The sequence below is a fragment of the Chrysemys picta genome, chromosome 4, assembly GCF_011386835.1.
Source record: "Chrysemys picta bellii isolate R12L10 chromosome 4, ASM1138683v2, whole genome shotgun sequence".
NCBI classification, from domain to species: Eukaryota; Metazoa; Chordata; order Testudines; family Emydidae; genus Chrysemys; species Chrysemys picta.
Window position 1 is genome coordinate 3,573,532 of NC_088794.1, and position 14,468 is coordinate 3,587,999.

Consider the following 14,468-nt stretch of genomic DNA (forward strand, 5'->3'; position numbering starts at 1 on the left):
TGCGGTGCTCGGCCGGGGGCCCGAGCCGGGGGCCGGGCCAGGGGCCGGCGCGGGCACTTGGCTGGGGGCCGGCAGGGGCACTTGGCCGGGGGCCGGCGCGGTGCTGGGCGGGGGACCGGTGCGGTGCTCGGCCGGGGGCGGGAGCACTTGGCCGGGGGGCCGGCATGGTGCTTGGCTGGGGGCCGGGGGCGCGGGCGGGAGACGCCGGGGCCAGAGCCTCTTGGCCTGGGCCGGTCGGTCGCCAGAGGGAGCCGCTCGGCCAGGGGGGCCGGACTGAGCTGCGCCGCACCCCGCCCCAGCCTATCTGCTGCCTCCCTGTTTCAGGCTTCCCACGAACATTTGATTCGCGGGAAGCAGGGGAGGGGGAGGAGCAGGGAGCGGAGCGTTCAGGGGAGGGGGCAGAGTTGGGGCGGGGCTGGGGGCGGGGAAGGGGCGGAGTTGGGGCAGGGCCCCATGGAGTGTCCTCCTTTTTAAAAATTAAAATATGGTAACCCTACTAGTGAGCATGGACTTGTCAAGAACAGATCATTCCAAACCAATCCTAGCTCCTTCTTTGGCAGGGTTATAGGCCTAGTGGAGATGGGTAAACAGTAGATGTGATCTCTCTTGGTGTTTCTACGGCTTTTGACACAGTCCCATGGGACATTCTCACAAGCGAACGAGGGAAATGCGGTCTAGATGTAATCAGTGAAATGTGAGTGCAGAGCTGGTTGAAAGCCCAGACTCCAAGAGCCCTTCTCCATGTCTGGCTGTCCAACGGAGAGGGTGTACCTAGTGGGTCCGGCAGGGATCAGTCCGGGGGCCGGTAGTATTCAATATTTTCCTTCAGGATTTGGAAAATGGAGTGGAGAGCATGCTTCTACAATTTGCAAATGACACCAAGCACTTTGGAGCACAGGATTGGAATTCAAAACGCCCTTAACAAATTGGAGACTTGGTCTTCTTGAGCCAAAGTCCATGGCTGGGCCCCTCTCTCTAGACTGGGCTGAAGTGAAACCCCAGAGCCAAACCCTCCTCCTCCTGGGCAGTGCACTCCCACCTTCAATGGCCGGGAAGGTGTGTAAAGTGCTGGGATGTCAGGATCCCGGACACGCTGTCACCCCCGCACTAGGGCGGTGTTCTGCACCCCCTGCTGCTGGCCGAGTTTCTCCGTCCCTTGACAATAAGACAGACTCTTGTTTTCACAGCCAGCCGATCGCCCCGTGCCATCACCCTGCCTGCTTCCTGGGCAGGGGAACTCCTCAGCTCACCACCACCCTCTCCAGCCTGCCTTGGGCTTGGAGATTGAGGAGAAGGGCGAGGGACGACCCTGAACATCCTCCATCCATCGCTCCGTCACCAGAGCAAGTGAGTGGCATTAGGGTTCGTCGGGGGCGTCCCCTGTCTGTCTGGGGAGAGGCAGAAAGAGGGGGAGAGAATCTCTCCCAAAGGAGATTGGATTTGCAAACAGCCCCCAGGACCCCCTCGCTCTAGGACTGGGAAGGGGCTTCTCCAGAGCCGTCTCCAGTGTGTTTGGCAAGGTCCCAGCAATAGGGCTCCCAGCCCTTCCCTTGTGGGAGACTGTTCCCCAGGCTGAGAGTCTGTGAGCTGGGCCAGACCCGGTGAGCTGCTGAGCATGGAAATCAATGGGAACCGAGGGGGCCCTGGCCTTGCTATGCCTAGGGACTTTGAAGTGGGGAATGGTTTACCAGGAGAAGTCCGGACTCCTGGGTTCAGGGCCGGCTTTAGCAAGTGCGGGGCCCAATTCCTGGGGCGGCACTTCGGATTGCTGGCTGGGGGAGGTGGCCCCGCGGGGCTGCCGCGCTCCGGATGGCGCTCTGGCCAGGAATGCAGGGCCAGGGGGCTTGCCGTGGTCCGGCCGATGGTCCGGCCGGGGTCGTGGAGCTGCGGGGCCGTGGGCCTGGCCGGAGCTGCAGCCAGGGTCGCAGGGCCGTGGGGCAGCCATGTTCTGGCCGGAGCTGCAGCCGGGGTCGCGGAGCTGCCATGGTCTGGCCGGAGCTCCAGCCAGGAGAGCGGGACTGCAGGGCTGGGCGCGCTCCGCCGGAGCTCCAGCCGGGGTCACGGGGTCACAGGGCTGCCGCGCTCCAGCCTGGGTCACGGGGCTGCCGCACTCCGGCCGGCGCTCTGGCCAGGGGAGCAGGGCCCCCGAAGACGACTGCCGCCAGGGTGAGTGCGCGGGGCCCTCTTAGGGAATTCTGGGGAATCGGGCGAATCGGCCTAAAGCCGGCCCTGCCTGGGTTCTGTTCCTTCTCTAGCCTGGGTAGGAGGTGGGGGGGTGTGAGTGTGGTCTGGGGTCACAGGAGGGAGCTGCTTGTCCAAAGTGACCAGTTTCTTTGTGACTGACCCCAGTGCTCGAAAAGGACGAGACTCCCCAGTTCTTTCAGCCCCAGCGATGACGAGGGGGAGCGATGAGGGGGAGCAGATCATGCAATGAACTCCTGCCAGTGGGGGTAGCTTGCCCTCCCTGTACCCCTGTGGGGGGAGCAGGAGCTGCTCCGGCTGGGGCAGGGATGGGGGGGACCAAACAGGCTGGTTAGTGAGCGGCTGCCTTGACCCCAGACTCACGCCTGCTCCCCGCTGGGTTCCAGGATGGCCAGGCTCCTGAGGATGTTCGGGAAGAAGGCTCTGCGGGTGGCCCCAGAGCCTGAGGGAAGCAGCCACCATCTTCCCCAGGAGCGAAGCAGCCCCTCCGTCCCCGCTGGAGGGGAAGAAGCTTCCGGCCGTGCCAGGAGGTGGAAGCGCCCAGCCTTCTGGCGGAGGAAACCCACTCCCGGCACAGGCGCCGAGGTGGGAGCATCACCTCCCAGGCCAAAATGGAGCTGGGCCAGGCTGCGGCTGGGCAGGCAGGACCCAGCCCAGGGGCGGAACCGGGCAGGGTGGCTCTGGGGCTTGTTGTTGTGTGGGCAGCAGCGGCCCCAGGCGCCCAGCCCCAACTTCCAACAGGAGGCATCGCCCTGCTCGGTCAGTGAGGACCGTCCAGCCTCCCCAGGGCAGGAGGTGGAGGATTCCTCTGCCAGCCCCAGCAGCTCGGGCCGCTCCCCATCCGACAGCAGCAGCGCCTGCGACTCGGACAGCAGCCTGGCCGACGGACGCGTCTGCTTTGTTCCAGGTGAGGAGCCAGGCTGGGCTCGGGGAGGGGTGAGGAGGGGGCTGTGAACACCCTGGGCCCAGGCCCTCGAGCAGTGCTATGGGGGCGGGTCTCCAGCCCAGGTGTCTGGCCTGAGCCATGTGAACCCCACGGACACTAGATGCTGCCACTTTGGTCCTTGGTGCTCCATTGGGCGGGGGTGGGGGGAGGCACCTCCAAGGGAGTCCAGGACAGTGGGGAGGGTCTCTTTGCTATGGGCTCCTGAAGGAGTTGGGGGCTGATGCCATCACTGAGAGGGGGGAGTGTGGGGCCCAATCTGCCCTATGTCCCGGAGGTGGGAAGGGGACACATTGTCCCACCATGCCCCTGTCCTTCCCCCGAGTGGCAGCAGGAGTCACCTTGTCCCCTTCTCTCCCTGGTGCAGCGTCCGCCAGGGACTCCGAGGACGACGAGGAGAAAGAACAACGGGTAGACTTGGTCACAGAGGAGGCTGCTCTCATGAACATCCGAGAGCAGCTCCATGCCCGAGAAAAGGTACAAACGTTCCCCAGCTGTGCTGGAACTGAGATTGTCCTGCTCCTTCCCAGCATCCTGACCCTCTGCAGAAGGTCTTGGCCCTAATCGGGACCCTTCTCCTTCATGATCTGGGACCCCCAAGATGGGGGTGTTTGTCACACACCAGCCGGGGTCTCCTCCCCCGACAGGCACTGTCCCAGTTCCTGACCCTGATTATGGAGGAGTCGTGGGTGATTTGAACAATAGGCAGGTCCCCACTATCCCCCATTCAGGCCTAAGTCCTGCAGCTGGTGTGGCTGGGGCAGGGAGGTCCCTGGCTAACTGGCTCTCTCTCCCCTAACCCCACTCCTGGTGGGCACAGGACGAGGCGCAGCAGCTCGAGTTCCTGCACGCCATCTACCCCGCGTGCCTCGCTGCCCAGCAGAGAGGGGACGACACATTGGAGCCACACTGCTCGAAGGCGGCTGTGGTGGAGAGGATTGTGGTGAGTGAGACACGGCGCCCGGCAGCTGGTGGGTGGACAGAGACATGGGAGGGGCAGGGGTCTCCCCGGGCCGACGGTTGGGGGATGGCTGGTGCTGGAGGGCAGCTGACGGCAGGGATTGCTGGGGCTGAAGATTGGGGAGAGGAGACGGGAGAACTAGTGGGCAGGAATCGGAGGAGCGGGAGGCAGCTGGGGGGATCCTGCTGGCTGTGTAATCTCCTCCTTGGGGAGTGTCCGTGAGGCCCGAATCTCACACGCTCCTTTGTCTCCTTTGCGTCTCACAGGAGCTCATTGAGGAGCTTCCTCCTAACTCTCCACCCGACGCCGTCCTGGCCAACTCCCTCGTTGCTGTGGCCAACCTCAGGTACCGAGACCCTCCCGCCCGGTTCCCCAAACCCCGGTGCTGCTCAGGCCCGTGGCTGGGAGTCACTGCCCCTCCCACTCCCAGCTCACCTCCCAAGGGGGGCTCCTCTGGCAGAGGTGCGGGGAAGGGTCACTCCCACTCCTGGCTGCTCTGTTCTTTGCACTCCAGTCACATTGCAATGGCTTTGGGGAGAGGCTGACTCCCAGGATCAGATACAGGAGGGGCAGCAGGGTCCAGGGAACAGGCGCCATTCCTGCCCTGCCACTGTCGGCCTGGGAAACCTCGGCCTTATCATTCCCTGGCTCGGTGCCTCAGTTTCCATTCTCGCCAGCCGCTGCCTATTTCCCTGCAGTTTCACGTCCGTGTTGGTGCCAGTCCCACCCCCGCACTGCACAGTCTAATACCGGCTCCTCTCTCTTGCCAGCACCATGACACCTGCCCTGGAGCCGGAGCTGGAGACCCACCTCCTCCGAGTCACCCTGCACGCCGTGTTCACCCTGGGCACGCAGACGGACACCAACCAAGTCCAGGTAGATCAGCCAGCTGTTATCCTGTCCGAATCCTTGCTAATTGCCTGCAGTGGGATGTGAATGAGAGAGGCCAGGATATGTGTTTGGGGGTCTCACCAGTGCTTCCCAGAGACCCCTCTTCCCATCCTGTGGCAGGTGTAGCCCCAGTTTCCCTAACTCTGACCCATGGCTCTCCCTTGCTTTGCAGGATCTGCATAGGGTCATACCAGACCTCCTGGACGCCATGCTGGGGAACCTGCTGGAAAAGACCCCAGACACGGACAAGCTCCACTACATCTTGGAGGTGAGCCCGATGATGGGGTGGGGGCAATTTTACCTTAACTCTTAGATCCATTTTCCAGTCTGTCCTCCTAGCTGGGCCCCCAGTGGCCGTCCTTGGTCAGGGCAGTCAGTGCAATGAAGGGCCAGGCCCTTCCTCCTTGAAGGACAGAGGAAGGAGCTGGGACTTCAAGCCAGAGCTCTGCCTGGTTGTGTCGAGCACTAAGCACAGGGCCCCCGGCTGGCTTGGGGAGTGAGAGTCTGAACCCCTCCTGGGAGATCCAGAAGATGGTCCTCAGAGAAGAGCCACAGCCTCATTCCCAGAGAAACAGGAGGGCCCCAGAGAATCAGCCCTTGTCTCTGACGGGCCCCGAGATTCCTGGGTGGATTGTGCTCACACTCAGTCCCTTCACCCAGCCAAGGACTTGAGAACCAGGGAGGGGGGAGGGCTCTGTCTCCTTCCTGGGGAGCTGTTCAGGAATCAGCAGTTCAGGGAGGATGGGACCAGCCCTGACACCGAGCATTGTCCCAATCTAGAGAGACAATGACAAGCTGTGACCTGCAGGATACAAGCATCGTCCTGGGGGCAAGAGTCCCCTTCTAAAACTCTGCGGTCAATGAATCAGATATTCCACCCCCACCGCATGCAATGTCTCAGCCCCCTTGGGATGGGGGGGGGCATTAGCACTACACATGCACCCCCTCATCAATCCTGAGCTGCCTCCTTTCCCCACAGCACATTAACTACTGGACCGTGTCCAGGGTGCCACGAGAGAGAGCCAGGGCCATCAGGAGCAGCGCGGCCCTGCTCACGTCCGTCATCTCCCTCCCTGCCTTTGACGTAAGTGGCCTCTGAGCTCAGCTTCCTGACTGCAGGCGTAGGGGGGCCGGTTCCAACGGGCTGGAGGATCTGCTGCTGCAGGGGCTGTGGGCTAGGAGTGATCCTCTTGGGGAGGCAGAGTCAGAGCAGAGAATGAGCCTGGCTTGGGTCAAGTTCTTCTTGTCCTGGTTAAGTGGCGACTCTCGCTTGTAAGGGGAGCAGGCTCCAGGTTCTTGCCTTCCTGTCATCCTGGAGCAGCTGGGGAAGCAAATCCTCCTGGAGGGCCCTGCCCACATCTCTGTTCTCCAGGCTCCCTTGCGGGCAGAGATAACTAAGGATCCAGCTCTAGCTCCTATCCTCTAGCATCTCCTGCAGAGGGGCTGAGGGGAAGGAGAGTCCTGGCCCAGGCAGGGACTGGGAGCTGACAGGAAAATGCTGATGGAGTCCCCTCTCCCTCTCCCTTCCATTAGAACTCAGCCGAATTCCCCAGGATGGGCCACCACGTGGCCCAGCTGGCTCTGTCCATCAGTGACCCAGACGAGGACATCAGCCGGCAGGCCAGGGAGGGGGTTTACCGGCTCTACCAGCTCCTGCTGCGCCAGAGGGGTAAGGAACCCAGCTAGACGAGTCAGACTGGGACCCCAGACAATTCCTCTCCGAGTGACCCCGGCTGGCGGATCACTCTCTCTCTCTCTCTTTCTGTGTTCTCCACCACCCCCGCAGTTCTGTTGGGCTCTGCCCACCGTGCAGCCACCAATGGGATTGGAAGGACACAAGTCCTGCAACCAGAATGACCAATGTGTATGTGTCTCTCTCTTTCCCAGAGCTGACCATCCGTGAGGTCGAAGACCTTTGGTGCTGGGACTGGCACGAGGACAGCCAGCTCCTCGGCTACAAGAACACCGCCAGGGTGGGGGAGGTAAGGACACTCTGCCAGGGCATGGCACAGCTCTGCAGGGCAGGTAGCTGCCTCCTGGAGCCACGCGACGGAGTTGCCGTTCTAGGCCAGGATTTGGAGCCTGGTTCGGGGCAATCTGTTGAAGCCTCACATCTGGTTGGTTTCAGGTTTTTGGCAAATTCTTCTCAGAGGGGCAGAGAAGCTTCTTCCTGCAGACAGCAGTGCTGGCCATGCACGACCCCCTGCTGCGTGTCAGCCAGGCTGGGCTGCTCCTCACTTACTCCCTCCTGGGGCAAACCGAGCAGCTGATGGGGAGCAAGGTGAGCAGCTGCATTAGACTCTGGAGATTGGGGCGGGGCCCAGGCCTCATTCCCATCCTCTGGCCATTCGCCGGCCTGGCAGCAAGGCCACCGGTGGGGAATGAGAGTGAGAGCAGGTGCTCCTGGGAAGGGAGATGAATTCACCTCCATGAGCAGGAGGGAGGAGGTTGTCCCCGGAGCAGTTCCAGCCCAGCTCGTTAGCAAGGCTAATGAATGACAAGCATTGCCTCAGCATGGACTTCTGTTCTTGGGAAGGGCAGCAGAGTCCTCTACGTGCCCTCTGCGAGCCTCTCCTGTCACCCGGGCCACCACCCAGAGTTGTTCCCGTCACTGGCAGCCTGGGAGGCCAAGGACTGAGGGGTGATGGCGACTGACCGGGCAGTTCTGAGGCACATGGGTGGGGGAAGCTCGTCCTGCTGCCGGCAGGGCTGGACTCGCTCTAGAGAGAACGGGAGGATTCAGTCAGCAGGGGCTGCTGATCTGCCCCATTCACCAGGGCTGCCATCCTGCGGCTTCAGCCTCAGTGGCTGGGATAACTTGGGGAAAGGTCTCAAGCTCCCCACATCCCACTTCACTGCTGCCAGAATCCCTCCGCCCCCCCACTAGAGCCCCCTCCCTGCCCAACCTGGGTGGGGGTGGAGGAGAGGGGTCGGAGAACTTGAGCTGTGGATTGGAGGTGGAACAGCTGTCAGGGGCACTGGGTGGGAGGTGGCAGGAGCTCCCCCTACAAGGAGGTTGTTGGCACTGGAGGTCCCTTGAAAGGAAAACAAGACTCCATTCTGGGGGTCAGGAGGGGGACTCCATCCCTCAGAGGTGCGTGGGTGCTGGGTGGAATTGCTGCTGGTCCCAGGGGCCCTTAATTCCCCGATTCCACGGGGGCATCTGAGTCTCTGACAGGTCCTCGTTCCCTTGCAGCACGAGGTCGTCACGGCCAAAATAATGAAGCAACTTCACATCATCCGGCACTTGCGCCAAGTGCCGGAGGCGCTGCAGGAATTCTGCCTCCAAGGCCACCAGCAACTCCTGCTCCCTCTAAACGGGGAGTGTAGTGAGACTGAGCGGCCTCCCTCCGAGCAGGAGAGCGAGGGCCCCTCTACACACCCCTTGGAGGGCAGAGCCTATATCGCCCCACCCCCCTTGCCTGTTGGCTGGCCACCGGGGCCTCTGGTAGACTCTGTTTCAACTGAGCGGCCTCCCTCCGAGCAGGAGAGCGAGGGCCCCTCTACACGCCCCTTGGATGGCAGAGCCTATATCGCCCCACCCCCGTCACCTGTTGGCTGGCCACCGGGGCCTCTGGTAGACTCTGTGGCAACTGAGCGGCCTCCCTCCGAGCAGGAGAGCGAGGGCCCCTCTACACGCCCCTTGGAGGGCGGAGCCTATATCGCCCCGCCCCCCTCGCCATAAGGACCGGGGCGTGGGGTCGGAAATATAAAAGGCCGGCCCTTCACCACAGTTGGGGGACAGCCTGCAACAGAGGAGGACACTTGGCCTGTTCTCCAGAGTCCCCTAACCCTAACCCCAGACACGGACGAGGACTGGCCCGGAGTACCCGCTGCGGTTTACCCCAAGGAGCCGGAAGAGGCCTGGAGGCCGCAGGTACCAAACCCCGGGGAGGCAGGAAGTAGCCCAGGGGCAGCCCGGGAGCTGCTGGCTGCAGAGCCCGGCGCGGCTCAGTCGGCGTGTTGCGGCTGGATCCCCGCCGACGCAGGGGCAACCAATCCTGCCCCTGCCAGCGCCTTGGGCTGGGACGCGGGGGAGGAGGGTGGGACCGCGTCCCCCTGCCACCCCACCCCGGGTGGCTGACCCCCTACACGGTGCAAGGAGGCTCTAGCCCAGGACAGGAACTGTTTGTTGGCTGGTCACCGGGGCCCCGCCCAGGCTAGAGCCAGCCCTGTCAAGTCTGTCTGTTTGCTGGCTGCCAGGGTTCCACCCAGGCCAGGGCCCGCCCTTGAAGTCTGGTTGTTTGTGGGGTGCTTGGGCCCCGCCCAGGCCTGAGCCACCCCCGATACAGTGTGATGAGGGACTGACCACTTGAGCGACCTCAGCCCAGCAGCGCCGGCTCTACCATTTTTGCTGCCCCAAGCAAAAAAAAAATACAACAACGCTCAGACTGCCAAAGTGAGCAAAAAGAAAACCAAAAAAACCCCCCAACCACTTGGACTGCTGCCACCCGAACTGCCGAAGCAGAAAAAAACCCAACAACAACGCTCGTACTGCCGCTGCCCGAACTGCTGAAGTGCAAAAAACAAAAAAGTCGCCCGGCCTGTGCTGCCCCAAGAATGGACGGAATGCCGCCCCAGGCGTGTGCTTCCTCCGCTGGTGCCTGGAGCCCGCCCCGCAGCCCAGGCCACAGCCTGGTTGCGACAGCTGATCGCTGAGGTGGGGCAGCTGCTCCACCCCCATGCAAGAGGGCACTAGAGTAGGCCAGAGCAGCTGCAGAGGCTTGTAGCCAATCAGAGAAGGGCCAACTGAGAGCCAATCAGGGCCGAGATTAGAGCCAGCCAATCAGGGCTAAGCTAGGCCCTATATAAAGGCTGCCCAGGCAAGCAGCAGGCAGTATCCCCCAGACCTTCATGGGAGAAGGCCTGTCCTCAGAGCAGGAGACCAGCATCTCTGAAAGAGCAGTGCTGGGCAGGCTCAAGGGAGCATACTACAGCTCCGGCCCAAGACCTGCCAGACTGCGGGCCCTGACAGAAAGGGCCTGGAGGGGAAGTGGCCCAGGGACAGTTGGACAAGGGGAGAGCAGGGAGACTGCCACTAGAGGATCCCTGGGTGGGGACCCAGGGTAGTTGGTGGGCCTGGGTCCCCCCGTTCCCGCTTGTACTACAGCTGGCCATGCGGTGGCTGAGTCAAACTGCAACCAGCCCTTGAGACAAGGGGCTAGACTTTAGGGGTTTTGGTTGGCCACTGAGGCAGGTGCAAGGACTGTTGCTAACCTGCTTCCCCCGTCCCCGCCGGAAGGAGATGAGGATGGATTAGGGGGCACTGCTGGAGGGAAGTGGCCTGAAGAAGGACATAGTCAAGCGGACTAGGCAGATTGTGCCACATGGAGAGACCAAAATGGTGGAGAAAAGAGACTTCTATTGGAGGGCCTGGGTGGCTCGGCCTGCCGAACAGCAGAGGGAGTTGTTCTGGCTGCTGTGGAGGTCGGCATCCAAACCAAACAAGAGATCCGGCACCGAGGGCGAGAGGCCAGGAACGCTGAACTGCTTCGCCTGTAGGTGACAGGGACACTAAAGGAGGGAGTGTCCCTCCTGGGAGGGGGCAGAGAGGCCCCACCCAGAAAAGGCACCCCCTGTGAGAGTAACAGGGGGGCCCCCAGCTTGTTGGGTCTGTGGGGAGCCAGGGCACCTGAAGAGAGAGTGCCCCTACAGGACTCCCAAGGCCCGGGCCAGCCCAGAAGGAAGGGCTAGGGCCCAAACAAGCAGGAGTAGGGATGTGGCAGGGGGAAGACCCAGAAAGTGCTTCTACTGCCACCAATGGGGACATTTAAAGAGGCACTGCCCCCTGAGGCAGAAAGGGGGAGTGTCTGAGACAAGGGCTCGGTCAGAGACCAGCCACAGAGAAGAGGTGGTGAAGACAGAGGCCCCTAGAGAGATGAGGGAACCCACATAGGAGCCAGGAGGGCCCATGTGGGAACCCAAAGAGAAGTAGGATCCCACTAAGGACCAGGGCGTTCTACAGTGGGAACCCAGACCCTACAGGTGGGAAGCAGCTGGCTCCAGACTTTGGAGGGCCGGCGAGAGGAAAGGGATGCCCTGCAGGCCCCACTACGAAGGAAGCTGGGGCGATAGGGACCCCTTTCCTCCCCTCCCCCGTGAGCATTTTTTAAGGGGGAGGGTTTGTGGTGGGATGGCTGCCCCACCCCCATGTGAGAGGGAACTACTAGGCCAGAATGGCTGTGCAAGCCGTCAGCCAATCAGGGAAGGGCCTACTGAGAGCCAATCAGGGCTAGGCTAGGCCCTATATAATGGCTGCCCAGGAGAGCAGCAGGTAGTCTGTCCCAGAATTTCATGGGGGAAGGTCTGTCTCCAGAACAGGAGACCAGCATCTCGGGCTGGGCAGTACTGCATCTGGCCATCCGGTGGCCGAGACAAATTGTAACCGGCCCTTGAGACAAGGGGCTAGACTTTGGGGGTTGCGGTTGGCCACCGAGGCAGGTGCAAGGACTGTTGCTAACCCCCGCCCCTGGAATGGGGTGAGGATGGACTAGTGGGCACTGCTGGAGGGGCAGTGGCCTGAAGGGCAGTGTCAAGCGGTGAGCAACGCGGCTCCAGATGCCAATGGAGGACAAGAGACGGATGGGATGCTGCCAGCAGAGGGCGTTCCCCATGGACTGAGCTAATTCCCAGAGCGAGGAGGTGCCATGCTGGTGAGTCCCAACCCCGACAAAACCGCCCAGCCCTACTGTGGGCCCACTGCTACCCTGCAGACTCTGGTCAGGACCAGACTGGGCCAGCTGGAGTGGCCTCCCTCTGATTGGGAGAGCGAGAAGGGGAAATGGAGCCCCCAGGCACTCACAGAAACTCTCTCCCCTCTCTGTGGAGCAGGGTTCTTCCCTCTGCCCCCCAAATTCCTTCATATGGGGCAGGACCTCTTTCCTTTGCACCCACTCCCCTCGGTCTACCCCCCTGCATTCCCGCTGCGCCCAGGCAGAGCTCTCCCTGCCCCATATGGTGCAGAAAAGCCCTTGTGTCAGGGCCACAGCCCTACTGGAGCTCGGAAAGCTCCACTTTTGAGGAGGTGGGGGTGGGACAGAGGCTCAGGGCTAGCTTCACCTCCTGCCCTTTATTCTCCCCTTGGCCCTTCTATGGGGTCTCTGGGTGTGACCGGAATAGGAGCCTCCTTCCAGCTGTCTTCCAGGCCCTGGGATCTGGCACAGCCTCCAGGACGGGCGCTTCCTGTAGCTGAGCCACGTCAGGGAGCAGTGGGGACAGGTCACCTCGTCCCAGCAATGCCGGCTCTCAAAGAGGCTTAGATGGAAGACCCCAGTCCCTCATGGAGGTAAGAGCCATTTACTGCTTGGGGCATGTGGGTCTCTTGGGGGAGAAATGGCATCCCCGATGCATAGCCTGGCTGGGAGCTTTCCCTGTCCCTGGATCCCAGCCCTGGTACAGAGCCCTATTTCTCATCCTGATATCCTCCTTTTATTCTCAGAGGCGGTGTCCAGGATCCTGGAGACGGTTTCCTGCTGCAGGAGGTTTGAGCGGGGAGAGATCACTCACTGTCACGACCCAGGGGTCTCCAACCCGGGTCTGCAGGGTTCATGGGAGCAGCCACGCTCCAACCCTCCACCTGGAAGCCTGCTGAAAATTGCTTCCCTCGGACCCATGAAGTTCAGCCCCAGTTTGAGGCTCCACTCCTGAGGTCCTATTGGAGGAGTCCCAGGAAAGCTCACTGGCTCCCTGGCCCTGCGTAAGACAGCAGCAGGAACACGAAGCTGACTGAACACCAGGCCTGCTCCCGGTTCTGGACCGTGCGTTGCCTGGTTCTGCTGCCGCTCCCCTGGCTTGATTTCCTGGCATCTGAGTTGTGGTGGTGATCGCACGTTTGTCTTTTGCTGCTGATCTTCCAGTATCCTGACCTGGCTGACTCTCCTCTCCTGTCATGTGAGTGTGGACTCTGGCTCTGGCCAGTAGGTCTGGCTGCCCTTGACCCAGCCGTGATGTTCACTTTTGTACAATTTCTCCAATGCCCCTTTCTGATCTCCAGCAAGATATACCAGTCCCTTGGCTCCCAAAGTCCCAGTTGCCCGCTATTCATGGGCTGAGGGGTAGTGCTTGTATCGCCCCACCCCAGCTGCTTTTCCTAGGGGAATCTCCCTAGAGCAGAGGAGAAATCTGCTCTTCTCTTAGGATCAGTCCCACCCTGGCCTCAACTCGGCTACTTTGTTTACCTGGGGTCAGGCACCACTTTTGAAGCCCTTAGCATGGGGGTGGAGGTCCAGCAGTTTCCACCAAAGAACACCCCCCCTGTCTTTCTATGGTCCGGCTAGGGCTCCCCATCCATCCTGGAGCTGAACACCAGATGGGAGCTGATAGATTGTCCCTGGTGGGCCATGTTCTTGTGTGTGATGAGAGGGCCAGGAGCAGATGCACCACGCCTGGCCAGGACTGGGCTAAACAGCCTGTAATGCTAGGTGAGTCAAACCATGGCCACAATACAGCCACCCTGGGCATCCATGGGGACTGAATCTGGGCCCTTCACTACGAAGAGCACAACTCGTTCCAACTTGAGTCATGACGCTAGTGACCCCTGCCAGCCCCTCTGAGGGGGGTCAGTATTATCCCTGTTCGCTGGGGCATAGGGATAGAAAGCACCTGGCTGCAAGGTCACACACGACGTCCCTGACAGAGGCAGGAAGGAAGCGTGGGACTGATACCAGTCCAGCTCCAACCACTAGACTCCAGCCACTTCCAAAGTCAGAGAACCCAGGAGCCCTGACTCTGACACTGGTCTTGTCATTTAAGGCCTAACCTCCCTCCCACTCAGGAAGCCATAGAAGAGACCATCTGCTGAGCTCCCCTTGGCAATGCCGCTGTCAGAGACCATGGCTAGTGGGTGCCAAGTGCCTGAGCAGGGAACTGCTTGAGAGCCCCCTAGAGACTCGCAGGTGTTTGACTGTGACCCTCAGGGAGCCGTGGCAAGAGACTCTCCGGCTCTAACAAAGGGTTTCTGTTCCCTAGACAGTCAGCCCGTGAGGCCAGTTTGCAGAATGGGGAAGAGCCCTTTGGTGAGGCGTTGGAAGATTCACCATGAAGGTGGCAGCAGCGGCAGTGCCGGGTCCCCATGGGCCAAGCCTCAACTCCTGCCAATCCAGGCTAATCTCCCCCTGCTCTCAGTGGGGCTTGGCTTTAGCTGCTGGGCCTGTGAGCCTAGACCAGGGGTCTCAAACTCACATGACCACGAGGGCTGCATGAGGACTAGCTCATTGGCCTGAGGGCCACATCACTGACATACCCCCCCTCGCTGCCCCCAGCCCTGCCCCCAGAGGGGGCTGGAGGGGTGTGGCAGGGGCTCAGGGCAGGGAGTTGGAGGGATGAGGCAGTGGGTGCAGTAGGGGGCTCTGGGCAGGGGGTTGGGGTATGGGGTGCAGCAGGGGGCTCAGGGTAGGGAGTTGGGGTGCAGGAGGGAGTGTGGGATGTGGTAGAGGGTTGGGGTTCAGACAGGGGGCTCAGGGCAGGAGGCTG

General features: G+C 61.6%; 1 protein-coding gene and 1 long non-coding RNA gene across 2 annotated transcripts in view; both read left to right on the plus strand.

Annotated features, from left to right (window-relative positions):
- The window catches only part of LOC101946103 (prostasin-like), a 65,327-nt gene that overhangs the window by 14,051 nt on the left and 36,808 nt on the right, over nt 1–14,468 (plus strand). The gene's annotated exons all lie outside the window — the stretch shown is intronic.
- Nucleotides 6,419–14,336, plus strand: LOC135982848 (uncharacterized). Its single transcript, XR_010600343.1, has 3 exons — nt 6,419–6,666; nt 6,885–12,282; nt 12,436–14,336. It is a non-coding gene; the product is annotated as an uncharacterized LOC135982848 (long non-coding RNA).